This window comes from Brienomyrus brachyistius, unplaced genomic scaffold, assembly GCF_023856365.1.
Source record: "Brienomyrus brachyistius isolate T26 unplaced genomic scaffold, BBRACH_0.4 scaffold697, whole genome shotgun sequence".
Lineage (NCBI taxonomy): Eukaryota > Metazoa > Chordata > Actinopteri > Osteoglossiformes > Mormyridae > Brienomyrus > Brienomyrus brachyistius.
In genome coordinates, this window is record NW_026042972.1 from 29,784 (window position 1) to 45,767 (window position 15,984).

Consider the following 15,984-nt stretch of genomic DNA (forward strand, 5'->3'; position numbering starts at 1 on the left):
ACATGCCTTTCCATCCCGATCCATGAACCCAGTTTTCCCAGATATCAGCAAAACAATGAGAAATTCTATATATAAAAAAAAAAAAATCAACATTTGATTAAGTTTTATTAATGCTTGCTTTCATGTTAAAAAATTTTGGTGCACAATTTAATTTTTTTTTTAACACACAACATTTGGTTGAAATTGTAACGTGGAACATCAAGTCTGGGGCGCAGTTAAGGGGGGGAGATTAGGACAGTAAAAAACTTGGAACATAACTGCATTGGTGTGGGTTTGTGGCCCAATATGATATGCATTCATGGGGCCCAAATTCTCTAGCAGAATCACAGCATAGATTTCTTTGTATATTTTTTAGGTTTAAAGGACTCCGGAGATTGAGATATTGTGTTTTTAAAGTTTCCTTGGACTCCCACAGTAAATTTTACAGAGCTGGGGTCTCCATAACTTTTGCTGTGCAATAAATTTTGCTGACTGGGAAAGGGGGGGGGGGTTCCCCAAGATTTTTGCCGGCTCGCCTACCCATCGGCTCACCTTGAAAATGCCCAAAATGCCACCTGGCTGTTCAGCCCTGCTATAAAGTTGCAGAAAGACACGACGTTGTACTGTGACCTTACGATGTTACAGATCCGAGAAATAGCGTACTAAGCAGCACGTGTTTCCCTGCTGTGTTAAGGTGGGCCTTAGAAACCCATAACGCACTAATGCAGCTCTGGATGGCGGGCTATGCGTCAGTAATGCTGTCAGAGAAGATTCACTCATTAGTCTGATGTGAACTTAATCAGATTATGGGTCCTTTTTAGTCGCAGAATACAACATAATCCATGGCAAATGGACATCGGTGCCGTCTTTATGATGTTATGCTGACAGTGCCTTTAATCCCACCCCCCACCCCCCACCAATCCCTTTCCCAACTTCATGTTGTCTCTTAATCCTGTATGTTTCAGTAATATGAAGACGGAATTTCAGTATTCTCTGTTGCGGTTGTTTTATTTTTATCTCGCGAGTTTCATGCATTTTTAAGAACCGCGCAGAACATCAGTTAACTCTGTGCTGCTGGAATCCTGAGGATTGCCTTGATGGGTAGTGTAGGAGTTGAAGGATTTGCGTAGTCAGATTTAATTTTTTAAAAAGGAAATCTATTAAAAAGTAACATGCAAAGTAGTTTATTATTATTATTTTTTTTTTTTTTTACATAAGAATTTCAAGAGAAACTGAGAGCCTCGTTTTAATGGGCTTGTCTGGTAAAGTTAGTTTGACACTTGTACTGCATGTATTATTAAACATTTATCTATCCATCCATCCATCCATCCCGGCTCCGTCAACATGCAAACTTCAGTAATTCAAAACACTTAGTATTGAGCTTCCATTGTGAGCCTTAGCAGCCAATAAACAAACCGCCAATAATGAATATCACAGGCTTTGGTGATGGACACAGACTTCCAGACACGCCCCATATTCCTGACGCATTCCTCACCATGACCCTGTCTACTTCACATTCGCAGCCCAATATTTCATTCAAACTGGAGTTCGAAAGCTTGTTGGAGCCGAATGGACAATTTTAAAGACCAACATGGCAGAAAATTCAGTTCTGAAAGAAAGGAAGTTTCGATTTTTAATGAACTTATGAGATGCAGCAGAGATTCATCTTACCCTCAGTAATCTTTAGTTATAGCTTTCAGGGACTGGGATATAGATAATTTAGAAATGTGCTGCTTTTTAAAACACTAAGTAGGATTCCAATACTTTTCCAAGACACGGTATAATAGTATAATGTATTGTTGGTGCGCTGTGGGAGGGAGGTGCTGTCCTGGCAGGGGAGACAGGTGACTGAAACCTTTTGTAGCGATTTGTTCCGCCTGTCTGTTGGGCAGAATTTAGTTTGCTCTCTTTGTGCTTCCAGTAAATCTAGGTCCCGTTCCCATCATACCAGCAAGTCCGTGCAGGGTGGATCTCTGGCTAATCTCTTTTGTTGTTTGATTCCCTCCACGGAGGAAAAAAAAAAGAACTCGAGGTCACCTGCGGTTCCGAACCACATCTCCAGCAGGTCAGTGATCTCAGAGTAGCACATGCCGTTTATAAGCCAAAAGAAAAATGGTTGAAAAGTACGACACCTGTGTTATTCTATTTTGGTATTTAAGTGACAGAATTCCACTAAAGGTGAATTAAAAACTTGCTTAATTTATTGAGAAATGCTGAAGAAGTAAATGAACAAAGGATGAGAGAAGCTGCTGGAATCTGAAGCAGACATGATGCAGGTTCGAAACTGCACAGTTTTGATCTGGAATATGGGACACAATCCACATTATAAGCACTGAGCTAAATGCCAAGTTTTAAATGGCTATTTATCTATTACAACCATTGTTTCAGTGAAAGTTGTATGCAGATGTTTATTACTTAGTAATAAGGCAATATTTGGCTCAACTATGGTTTGTCTGTTACTAATGAAATAAACTTTTCCTATATATAGAGACACAGGACTTTTCTCACTTCTGATCTAAACCATAATTTAGTCTGTTCTTATTTAACATGACACTATAATAAAAATACATCCGAAGTTAAAAATCCTGGAAGACTGCGTCAAATAGAGCAGCAGAGCACCGCCCCCAAACAGCCTCTGTGGGGCAGCAGTGAGCTCAGAGTGCATCCCCCCCCCAGGAGGCAGTGTTAGGAAGAGCAGGCTGCTGTGGGACTTGCTGGTGACCCCAGGGACTTGGTCTTGCCGTTGTCCTCTAAGGCCTGGGCGAAAAGGGCAGGGTTACGGCTGGAGTGCCGCTGGCGTCTCACAAAGGGAAAGACACTGGGGCATGATGGGAAGGAGAACATGTTAGCGTTCCGCTAACACTTGTGGCACTGCCTTTTCTAAGTCAGCCATGTTGGAAAATCCTTGACTACCGTGGAATTACAAACAGAAACTGGAGAGCATCACAGGGGACGCAAAAGCAATTAACATTACAGAACTCTGTGTAGTCTTAGTGACGAAGCTAAGCTGAAGCCAGCAGTTCACACTAAGCCCAAAAATCCCTGGAATTAATCGTTAACAACCCCAGAAACAGAACCTGTGTGTATCCCACACCAATATGAGTCTTATCCCCTTATATAAAATACATGGAATATATTACAGAAAGACCCCTTTTATAGAAGATAATAGTTTTACCTTTTTTTGGTCTCTTGTGGTTCTATGGCTCTAGCCAGCATGTTTTTGTAGAGATCGGACTTTAAATAGCGGGCGTAGGAGTCCTGAGGGTGAGAGGAGAGGCCGAGAGCCCGTTTTAATGAAGCTGTCATCCACTTTCATGGCTGTGCACAGTTAATGCTCCTACCTTCTTCATCAGGAAATAGATGTGCATCTGGGCGTCATCCAGGACAAAACGATGTGGGCTTTTCATGCCCTGCAGGGTCTTCTCCATGGTCTTGCTGTCCACGTTTACCCACTTGCTGGCTCCCGGGGCCAGGAACTGCCTGGGGGGAAGGAAGTGATGAGCCTGAGCTTTGCAGTCCCACTGGGAGTAAGCAAGTGCCACATCAGGGCCTGCTCTAAATTCAACTGGGATGCAAACTGTCCCACTGGGCCACAAGGTCGCACTCACTTGTAGACCTCTTCCACCTTCTGCGGGATCGTAGCGCTCTCGCCGTGCCGGATGTCCTCACAGGCCTCCCAGAAACAGAGGTTCTCCACTGTGAATGAAACAGCGCATGCATCAGCTACCTGCAGGAGGCGCTCATCACGATGCCAATATGGAGGAGAATTGCCTTTCATAGAGGGATCATGATTATTAATTTAGCAGATGCTAGATCCTATTTTTTTTTTTTTTTGAGAGGGCAGGGTCAGTCAGTCCCTGGAGTAACTGATCGACGGCCCAATAGTGAGGTCACTCAGCTGACTCTGGGATTTGAGCTGATGACCTCCTGCAATGAATCCCAATCTGCTGAGTCACACACTGCCCAAATAGGCCCGCAGTGATCAAATAATGAATATGATTCTTACTTGCTGACGATGCCTCCATGAAGCTGATCTACTTGGGCGGGGGGGTCTACATGCTGCTCACCACTGAACTCCTTCTCCAGGTACTCCCTGAACTTGCACCGTCCCAGAGGGTCCCTAAGGAGCTCCGTGAAGCCGAACCCCCATCGTTCCACCCGCAGCTTGGTGGGTGTCTCCACCCTGCACCAGGAGGCGTGGAAGTGAAGAGACGACAGTCACCTCTGGGGGTGTGGCCCTGAAGAGGCAGGATGGGGCGCGGTAACGCACACTCACATGTCGGCATTCAGCGTCCAGAGTGCCGTGTCATCTGTTATCCAGGGGTTGCTGGGGGGGCAGCCTTGCATCATGGGGTCATGGTTCAGGTACTGCTCGCTGAACTTAAGGAAGCTGAACACAGAAGACCAGCCATTCCCAGTTTTAGTCCTACTTTCTATAATCCTTGCAAGTCATCAAATATTCAGGTTCAATGCTGGCATATTCCAGCAAACTGGAGCTCGAAATGGTGACGAAATGATTATACGTCATTGAACCCTATAAGGAAATTCTCTTTTCATCTCCTCCATCTTGCTCTCCATAGGTGAGAGAAAGCTTGGTAGCAAAGGGCAGCTGCCCGTAGAGGCTCCCAGGAACCTGGGGGTTAAGGGCCTTGTTCAAGGACCCACAAGTGTGCTGAAGCCAGGCTTGAACCGGCGACCTTCTGATCAATATTAAGTAATTATTTGCAGTTAAATACAGTTCAATTCAGTTTAATAGTCAACCGGTTTCAATATTAGTTAGGCATCATTAATCCAGGATATGTGTGACTCTGAGATTTATGGTGAAAGATGGATGGGCAGATGGACGAAAGAACGAAATAACGAGGTTAGATTTTCACAAAGAGCAGTCCCCAGCATTTTTGTCAGAATTAACATGAAATAGATCCCCCCCCCCCACCAATCAGAGGCACAGTATACAGAATACCCAGAGATATCCCCCAGTTAGGGACTAATGTGGACTGGTGTCGAACCAGTGGTCCCCCAGCTATGCTGGGACTGAGGCTGAATCACAGGTGTTGGGGGGGGGTAGGTGGGGGAGGCTGTTATCCAACCTTTCCAGGCAGATGGAGGACTTGACCCTCGAGCGGCCCAGGGATTTCCTGATGTGTTCAATCTGGTGTCGGGAGCCATGAAAAATCACACGGGGAATATAAGAGTCAGAAAAAAGGCACAGCATGGTACACATCCAAGCCCTGATAAGAGCCATGCTGTTGTACCTTTAAACAGAATTTGTCAATATCTGAGAGCCAACAAAAGAAAACGACAACACAGATGTAGATCCTTCCGAAGCAATTTTCTTATGACAGCATTCTTAAGAGCCCACTTAATCACCCTCTTTGGTTGTTCTTGGCAACCATCCCATCAGCTGAAATAGGTTCACTCTAAATTCTTTCAGGCTTACCTCTCTTTTGTAGTAGTCCGCGTTCTGTTCTGTAAAGAAGGAAGAAACAAAACCGTCTCTAAACATGATATAAGCCACATGTTTATGGGAGTTTTACTTGCGCAAAAATGTTCTGAGGGCACAAGGTTCATTGGTTCAGAGAGATAACCAATCAGACTGTAGAAGTGGTGGATACAGGCAACTAGAGGAGGGGGGGGGGGTCAACCAATCAGATGTCTTGTTCCTGCCTCCTCTAGTTCCTTAGACCCACCTCCTCTACAATCTAATTGGTTATCTCTCTGAACCAATCATTTTTCCTTCTGCCCTCAGAACATTTTTGTGAGGGTAAAACTCCCACGAGCGAATCACATGCAAGGAATCAGACAGTAGGAATTCTGCTCACACTCAGCTCCTGGCTTTACTAAGCAGACATCCAGTCTAGAAACCATGAATAATATAGCACTATTACGAGTATGTATTGTGGGACTGCTGACGTACTTACGTTAGCATGGAAAACGAGAGCAGGAAGTGAGGAAGAAGTGAGACAGAAAGATGAGCACAACGAAGTGCTGTCACACTCACACACGAGCTTCCCTCGGATGCCCTCCCACCAAAAACACTGATTATCACTTCACTTCCTTGGGTAATTTGGGGGCCCAAGGCAACAGCCTATTCTGCCTATAGCTGCCATATATATATAGATATTAATATACATATTTTTTCTTCATGACTTTGATCTTATCTAGGCCCCGAGCGGCTCTCTTGTTTGCCCGGATCCGGTCCTGTGACTGACAGAGGCGATAAACAGCAGGTACTGGCATTACGGAAAAAATGTATATGCTTAATAAAAAGCTCAGACCAGCTGGACTCGGGAGTTGTGCCGGTTCCTTCGCTCAGGGCCTTGTTCTTGAACGCTGAATGTTCCCGGCTGCAGAAAATCAGAGGGTGAGAAATCCTTAGCTGAACTTCAGATGAAGAGTGAGCTCGTTTCTCTCAAGCAGACTGACGCCGGTCTAACGCTGCATTAATACCCCTTAGCACTACTGGTCACATTTCCCATGATGCCACTGGGTACAGCCCATGGCGACACTGCCCAGTAGGGGACAGTGTGACAGCTTTCCAAAAGGACCATTCGGTCCTGGAGGGCCAGTCGGTGACACAGTATCCATGATCAGGACTGGGGTACCCTGCTTTACAGAATAAACTAACCAAATGTCGATACTGAATGCAATCTGATTTAACATGGTTTCCTTAAATCCCAATTAAAGTGCTTCAGATCAGCTCAGGACTTAACAGCAGAGAGACTATTTGGCAAATTATTACGCTGCTATTTGCAATTACATCCATTATCTCTCCGCTAACATGCAGCATTAAGCCTGAGCCGCAGGAATAGAGGTCAGATAATGGATCCGGTATTCCGGAGGTGGGATCCTCTTCCAGCTCGTTTAAAAGGCCCAACAAGTGGGGGGGTGGTGGGGGGGGAGACGCAAACACAGCATGTCTGCATTTTAGCTTCAGGCCGTCTCCCAGTCCCTTCGCACTCCTCTCTCCCAGATCCAAGCATCACCAGTCTTAGCGATGCGTCTCGTGTTTCTCGGGCAAAGAGAAAGGAGGCAGGAAGCGGCCATTTTGTCATTTGCTGGTTTTAATCCCCCCCCCCCCCCCAGCTTCCCCCGTCCACCTGGCCGTACCAGAGTGCAGAGCGTCCCTGCCTTTTAAACACGAGCAGCACCTGACTGGGGGGCCCTACGCTGCGTGGTTTTTGGCTCAACTGTGTTTCCGTCTAATTGGCGTCAAAACGGTGGGTTTCATCAATGAAGGTGGTGTGTGGCTGAGCGGGTTGGCAGTCGCCGCCTATGACTGGAAGGTTGCCGGTTTAAATCCCACAGTCAGCAGAGTGACATCACCACTGGACCCCTGAGAGAAGTCCCTAAACCCCCAACTGCTCTAGTCTCAATAAAAGGCACATCTGCAAAATAAGCTGAATTTAGGATGTGATCCGCAGCTGCGTGGCTGCCATTCCCACCTCCTGATGCCGCCCCGGATGGGGATAATGGCCCACATAAACGCTGATGCTTATTAGCCCTGAGAGATGCTGCGCACCCAGCAGAAAGGGGCCCTAGTGACGGCCGGGATTAAGCCAGATACACACCACACTCTGCTCCTGTCCCACACTTTCATTCTCCACTCTCCTGTGTTATTCATGAACTCCAAATTACACTCAGCGAGGGTGCAGTTGCTCATTCCCGCAGCCTGCTGTCCTGTCTGTCTTCTGAAAGCTCTCGTCCCACAGAACATAGGCTTCTTCCCAGCTAAGTAAATATTTCATGATCACACTGAAGCAGTAGTGGGTTATCAGGCCTGAAGTGATATATTCCTCCCCCACAAAGTATGCATGGAGACACTCTGTGTGTCTTACTTAACGAAGATAAAACTCCCCCCCCCCCCCCCCCCCCCCCCCCGTGAATTTTGCTGAGCTCAATGCTCTGGAGATGACGGAGATCGAAAATTATACCGGAAATGTTCCATATGTCCTTACAGATGTTTCCTTTGCCTTCCTTCATTGAACAAACCCGTTGTCGTGGGAGAGAACTGCACAACCCCCCAGCTCTCTGTGGGGGAATGGGACCCTGCCTATGCCTTCCTGCCAATCCTGCCAAGTTTCCCCTGTAAGTTGAAGGATCTCCTAACAGGCCTGCATGTAGATTAATGTCATACCCAGGACAAAGCAATTGCAGGTTAAGGCCCTTGCTGAAAGGCCCAACGGAGTAGAATCACTCTGGGCATTCACAGGATTTGAACCAACAACCTTCCACTTGCTTGCACAGATCCCTAGGCCCAGAGCCACCACTCTGCCCCACAACCTCAAAAAAATCCTAGAATCGCCCCCAGCCTGAGGCGATATTCGAGCTGCCAAGGTGCATTGAGTTCAGGTTTACCCAGTGTGTGCTTTACTCTAATCACAGCATACTGGGTTTTCGCCGGGGCAGATGTAGGGAGTCAGGGGTTTCGGGGGAGGTGCTTACTGGCGGTCTGTTGACGAGCCAGTAGGCCTGTTCCTGACATTCCAGCACGATGCGGTCCGCCTTGCGCCTCTGTTTGGCTGCCCTGGTAGGAGCAGAGCAGTCGATGGAGAGTCAGAAAGCATACTGGGTAATTAGCATATAGCGGTAATCACTGAACTGCAAGGTAGGGTTTTCATTTTTCTGTTTCCTTTTTCACTTAGAAATGGATTTCCGACTCTAGTGTTTAGGCTGAGGTCTGATTTAACAGATAGGAGGGAAATTATGACCACACACCATGTTACTTTTTAATTTAGGTAACATCATCATCCTCTTAATACGAGATTTATTCATCCATTCTCATCTGTCCCCTTGTGTGCATTTATGAAATTGATTTCATAGCTCGATGCGACAGTATTCCCGGGCTGGGGTGGGGTTTACCTGAGCTGCTCCTTCGCCTGCATCACCACGAAGTCCCAGGTGTGGTTGATCCGTTTGTGCAACATGTTGTAGCTGTCCTGCGGAGACGATGTTTAAATGCGACATTGCCAGGTCGCACGGCTGGCTGCGTTGCTGCATGGGTTCACGTTATGACTCACAGGCCGAACCCCTCCCAGGATATCAGCTGGCAGTGTCGGATTCACAAACCCTCTTACTGATGAGAACCTAAAATGCGTTGACCCTGACGCAACATGGCGGCAAGTTGGTGGATGTCTATGTGCGATCCTACTATGTGCATAATTGGTGGGAGGTTTTCTTACACAAAAATGTTCTGAGGGCAGAAGGAAAATGATTGGTTCGGATAGATAACCAATCAGATTGCAGAGGAGGCAGGACCAAGACATCTGATTGGTTGCTCCTGCCTCCTCTAGTTGCTCGGATCCACCTCATGTACAATCTAATTGGTTATCTCTCTGAACCAATCATTTTTCCTTCTACCCTCATAATATTTTGTGTAAGTAAAACTCCCATGAGCATTCAGCTATCACATGATCTCATCAAGCAATGCTTCAGACCAGCGAATAAGAATAGCATTGAAATGTACATAAATAAAAATTTTCTCTTACCTTTTCATAGTCTATCAGCTGCCCTTGCTTTCTGATATTCTTCTTAGTCAAATAAATCGCTTTAGAAGAGCAAAAGAAAGACATGGCAAGAAACTGTGTTTTTCTATTATTCTAGTAAAGGGAAGTAATGATGTAATAGGCGAGCACATGATTAATAATTGGTAATCACCGTAATCTAGCTCGGAGGCTGGCCACTGCTGAGAGCTCCAGAAGTACGGAGTCTAGCAAAAAGGAGATGCTGTCATTTGAAACTATTCAGAAGCAGCGTGACAAAGGTGCTTTGTGATTTAACATGTCAGGGACAAGGCGGGTGGAAGGCATTTTGCTACTTTAACTGGCATTGGTTCTCATACATCAGTGTTTCCCAATCCGGTCCTCGGCGACACACAGATGATCCACGTTTTTGCTCCCTCCCAGCTCCCTACCAGACAGTCTACGTTTTTGCACCCTCTCAGCTCTGGAGCCCGGACCAGATTGAGAAATACTGTCCTACACGGTAATTCCGCAGTCTCTCCAACGAATAGTTTCGATATGCGTGCCCCCCCACATGGCCACCACCCTCTCGCGCTGCCCTCCATCTGAAGAAACCGTGGTTTTAGGTTACCTGGAAGCGATACGGCGTCTCGTCGGGCCCCAGGACGAGCGTCCTGGGGTCCTTTAGGGGGTAAATGTAGCCGTGCTTCACGATCAGATTCCCCACATGAAGTGCCTCTGAAAACACACAAAGTGGTCACTCATTTCCACGTAAACTACTCAAAGCTCAAACAAATCCACTACTCGTAGCCCAGATTTAGGCATAGTAATTCTCTAAATTTTTGTCAGTGGAATACAGTAGAACACACGATAACTAGAAACTGAGTAGGCATATTATATTTTATTTTACGGTATAGCAAGTAACTGGAAAAAACGTTGACATGGTGCACAGAATAAGCCGCGGGGATGGTGCATTCCTCATCGGAACTATAATTAATTACGAGTAATTGGGACTTTCCACTTTCCGGCTGCCTCCGCGGCCATTGGCAGTCAGGCGCTCCCGGGGGTTTCAGACCGGCGCAGCAACAGCGCTGCTAGGGGGAAGCCTAGTGTTTACAGGGAGGGGTAACTGCTTACCGGGGCAACAGGTTTTTTGCCCATTCAAGTCTGTTAATGCATCTGCCATCTACTGCCTAAAAGTCCCCTCCTTTCCATTCCGACTTCTTTTCCAATCTGGGCTGTAAATCAGGGAAATCTGCTCCCTTGCTATTTAAAACCTCATCTGCATCGCCCGGGAATTCAGGACAACAGCGTCTTGCAGAAGTGCATAATGAGGGAGACGGATAGCGATATTTCTCCAGGCATGACTGACTGCCTCTGGCTATCAGCGAAGTTTGCATCGGGACTATCAAACCGTACAGCTCAGCATGCGTAGCGGCGCGACTCGGGACTGGCCTACAGATTATTTGTACTAATAGCCTCTCAGCAGAAAGATAAATAATTCAGCAGATAAATTGACGCCAGGGGAAGAAAATCCCAAAAGCTTCAGGCGAATGGGGTGTCTATGTTATGGACAAGCTCAATTCTGACATTTATTAATTCACAGGCTCAGCAATATCAATGGAACAGAACATGCTTCTGTCAGACACGTGAATTGCATATGCTTACACATAAATGCAGCTAGGCTAATCTGTTGCATGGATGACAAATTCTATTACTTCATTTGTATTTATTATTCAAAAGACTCGTTTATTTCTGTTATTTTATTACAAAAAAAAAAAAACCTGATGACGTCTTTCGCCAGCAGGGGCGCCATCGTCGTCACGAAGGGAAAAAAACAATCGATTAACCTCACATAAGAGCACCAGGTAACGCTTCCCTACATACTTCTCGGCCCTACCTTCTTCCATGATGGAGTACTTCTGAATTAGCCACTCCACGATATCATTTCCTGGGAAGGCATAGCGAGGAAGGCATCTAGTTAGAGTCGAGAAATGCATTAAGCCGTCATAAATCAAAAACGCTGAACTCGATAAATAAATTACATAAATAAATATGAGCGCAAGGAGATCGATGACAGTCTTAATGCACAGGATTCCCGAAGACCGCCGATGTATGGGCTTTCCTGTGAAGGGCTTAAATGACCATTAGGACCCGGCCCCCGGGACACTGCACGGCCGGGTGTAAGACAACCCGGGCGGCATGAAAAATTATTTTTAAAAAGTAAAATATGTATCGTGCACCTGTCATCGCATGTGGAATCACTGTGATTAACAGTCTTTGATTCTTCATCTTTATCCCCATGTCGGGATCTTGCATCGCCACAATGACTTGTTCAATCTGGGATAAGAAGAATAGTCAAAATCGTGAAATCAAGGTGACGACAGACATAGTGAAAACGTTCAACCTAGTAATATAATAATTGCTTAATGTGTGATTTGATATGTAATCGTTATATTCATCATTAAATCACCGGAGAGACACACTCATATATTTAGGCATATATATAAGTAAACTACAAGGTTTTTCCTCTGACTATCTTAACTGCACGTCAAAGACGTTATCGGATATTCCCGACTACAGACTTTCGGTTTGATCATTTATTCGCGTTATTAATTCGGCTCCTGATTACATTAAACTAAACATGCTCAGATTGTTACAACCTTTGCTTGTCGGTTATTTTTGGGATCTTTCTGGATGGGCTCAAGGCGGGGTCTGTAAGCACAAGCAAACTGCCAGCACTTTTGTTTTACATGAAAATAGTTTGATGTCGGCCTATTGCGTTATTGTCTGGCTATAATTTGGAGGCAATATTAAACAATAGGCCCATATATTGTAAATATACATGTTGTGTTGTTTTGTTGTTATCACAAACGTATAGCCTGATCATAAATTTCATGGATACCTGGATGTTGTATGTTCCATTATATTTATGAATGAATGATTTATGTGAAGTCTGGCTTAGATTCGAGAATTAATCATATAGATTAAAAAAAGTTTTCATTTAAAACTTATCTCATATAATAAAATCCTCGTCCGAACGAACATATGTCAGAATGAAAAAACATTTAAATTATTTTTGTGATGCATCAGTATCAATAGCTACAACGTCATAACAGATATAGATATAATGCGGTTCATACTTTTGAAGTTGATGCGTATCTCCCGAAAAAAATCAACTCCAGAAGAGTCCGCGTCTGTAAATGCCTGAACTTCGGAATCGATCCTACCTTTGTTAGGCGCGGCATCTGTGTCTTGCAGCTGTTCCCTTGGATAAAGATGTTAATTGTCATGCTTACAGCATCTCGATCTCCGGCGTTTGTGAAGTTGGGATTGATGCTGTCCTGTGTTTTTTTTTTCCTTCCACACTTAAGCTCTGCTTGTTACTGCCCCATAGCGGAGCGCAAGTGAAACGGACTACCGGAGATTTGCACTGTTTTTCTGTTAGTGTGTATAATCAAAATATGACTCAGTTTGGCCAGTTAGAAAAATATGATAATAGAAAAGTATTCTTTTCCTCTCACTTTTTTTTCTTGATTTAATTACCGACTTCACGTACTTACACTGTGTCCCGTTGCACGATGTAATATTGCGAAACTATGATTTTGTGGCAGTGTTTTGTAAAGGAATTTTCCGTTTAATCATCGTCTTAGTATAAAGCTATATGGTTGTTCTGGTATCAGTGGACGTACATTATGTATTTTTTCTTCTCTTGAGCACCATGGTCATGACATGAAGCTCAGTCATTGATTACTCGCAAATGTTAGTAGTCATCCGCTGTTTATCTTGAAGATGTAAAAGTAGTGCGCGTACATCTCCTCGTTAGTATAGTGGTGAGTATCCCCGCCTGTCACGCGGGAGACCGGGGTTCGATTCCCCGACGGGGAGAGTCTGCATCTTTTTGCCTCGGTCTCAAAAGGCACCAAGCTAGAACCGGCCCCGTGTTAGTGGAAACGGGGCTTGTGACTTGTACTCATGCATAATATTCTGCGGGTCGCTCAGCAGCGCAGCATATGAAACTAGACTCGGATTGTAAGTGTGTGGTTTTGATAATTGATGTATGGATGGATGGATCCTTAATAAGAGATATAAACAATAAGGTCCAGTCGCCAACTAATCATGTAAAATACGTCATAAACTCATGGTTGTTAAACCCAGAATAAAAATGAAGACGTATAACTAGGAAAGTCAACTTGCACATTTCAATTTTGGTTCGATATAATCACGTTGTCCTTAACCCTCCAGTGCAGGAGGGGACGGTAATGCGCATCGAATGTTTCCGAACCTGTGTGTGATACAACCGAGGAAGAGCCGATGACTTCGGGGGAGGAGGGGCAGGCGACTCGGAAGAAAAAGCAGCAGAACCCAATGCAGCCTGTAGCCCATTCAAAGGCCTACTGTTGGACCTCTGCTTATTTTGCAATACGTCTTTAGTACGGACTGAAAAATGTCCGATTTCGATGAGTTTGAGAAGCAGTTAAGCGAAAATCGGCAAGGTAAGTTTGGCTTTGAAGATCGGTGTATGCTCCCTGTTTTAGGGTAATAAAGTGGCCGGCGTGTCCTAGCGCCGAGGATGGTGCGGAGGGCACTTCTGCTGGTTCCGAAAAGAAAAGCGCGGCTGGGAAATCGGTGCCTTTTATCCGAGCGCTCGCCGATTCTGAAACCTGCCCGATTCTTCTTCTCCCAGCTGCCGCAGGATCCCCGAAAACTGACCGCTTTGGTAAATCAGTGACATTCTTTGCTTGGCATTGTTATAGAGATCGCTAGGCCTGCATCCATCAGTGCCCGGCGTACATAACATGGACATTTCAATGAAACGTTATTGGGGTGCACTCGATGTGAAAGCCTGCGGTTTTATTTATTTAATTATTTACCATTATACACTTGGATCATAAATTGTGACCCGCGTATTTTCATTCGCAGTAACACACTATGCATGGATGTTTGTTGCAAGCGTTATATTTTCAAGATCACGTTTAAAGTTTTATGCAAATAAAAACGACCGCGACCACTTGATTTAAAGTCCGCACTTAATAACAGTGTTAGTTACTTGGTTTTTAAATACTACGACGAGTTTTCTATATAATGATATGATTTTGTCTCTTTCCGATGCACAATAGCCTTTCCCTTGGGTCCGAAATGCTGGCCCTGTCATCCGTACAGAATAAGTCTTTCTCACACGATCGCCGTTTCTTCATGATGTATAGACTCTAAAAATCAGCCGCGTTCCCTGGAATCATAACAACTGCTTTTAGGTCGTTATTGCAAAGTCTTGCACCTGTATCTACCTTTACAGCGGATAGCAGTAACTAACAATGATGTACAGTTATATAACAATACACATATAACTTCATTAAAGTGCAGAGAATCCAGTAAACTGAATAAACTTAAGCCATACTAACGCAACTGAAATATACAACATGCGTTACAACGGAGTCGAAAGTAGGATTGATTTATGTACCTATCAAATGGCAATCTTGTCATATCAGCTCCTTATCACTAAATCACTAAAATGTCATTCGAAACGACCTGATTCGGCTAGACGAGCACTAAGTGCCGCCGTGTTTGATAAACTAGCAGTTCCAGTCATTCATATCTGCGCTCTGACTATGCCTGCGATTGCGGTAATTGGTTATTACCGATTTACGTAAGATGCATTGGCCGCTCCGTGTCTGTACTTTTGCAGCGGTGCATTACCGTAACGCTGTTATAACTGATGCATGAAGCTGATTCCTCGAGCAGCACCTGCGTTTAAATGCTTCACTGAAAACTGCACCTTCAGGGATTTATTTAAGCTTCTATATGAAGGACCTGCTGGGATAGAAAGGTGATATTTTATTGCTAGTTTAATAAAGTGCTGTCTGTCAGATTGAAACGATATTAATTACCCATCCATCGTCCAACCAGTTATCTTAGTCAGGCTCCCCTGGAGCCTATTCCAGGCAAATTCCCCATACAGAGAGCAGAGGCAAAATTCAGGCCTCCAGACTCGGAGGCGTGAGGCAACTGTACTCACCACTGTGCTCCTATATCATTAATTAGTCTGGTTATGTTTTTATTGTTTCACAACAGACTGACATTCAAGGGGATGTCCTTGTGCCCTTGAAATTATTAGCCATTGAGAGATGGGTGTGTTTGTTTCAGGAGGGTGTGATTGAATATGTGAATTGAATGGAGGTGCTTCATTCTGGTGAGGAAACTGGGGAGTTAGACCCCGTACCACATCTTGGTCTCCGTAAGTGACTTTTAAGGCATAGCGCTGGGTCAGTCAGCATCCAGCACCCCAGGGAAGTTGGTAATATGATTACTCTGTGACTCATGGGCTTCAAACCCACAACCATCCGGACACACATTCATAATCCCTCTGAGTTACACATCTTGGATTTATCGAAATGGATGGTAGGGGGGCAGTCATGTCGCTCCGCCCACCGTCTCACTGGTACCACGGTGTCGTCCCCCAGAGCGGGAGAAGGAGCGACACAAGAAGCGTAGCCGCAGCCGGTCTCTGAGCCGTGGCGAGAAGCACCGCCGCTGGAGCAAGGAC

The 15,984-nt window shown here is 45.1% G+C and overlaps 1 non-coding gene across 1 annotated transcript; it reads left to right on the forward strand.

Annotated features, from left to right (window-relative positions):
* The first annotated feature begins 13,256 nt into the window (after positions 1-13,256).
* Positions 13,257-13,328, forward strand: trnad-guc (transfer RNA aspartic acid (anticodon GUC)). Its single transcript has one exon. It is a non-coding gene; the product is annotated as a tRNA-Asp (tRNA).
* The last annotated feature ends 2,656 nt before the right edge of the window (positions 13,329-15,984 follow it).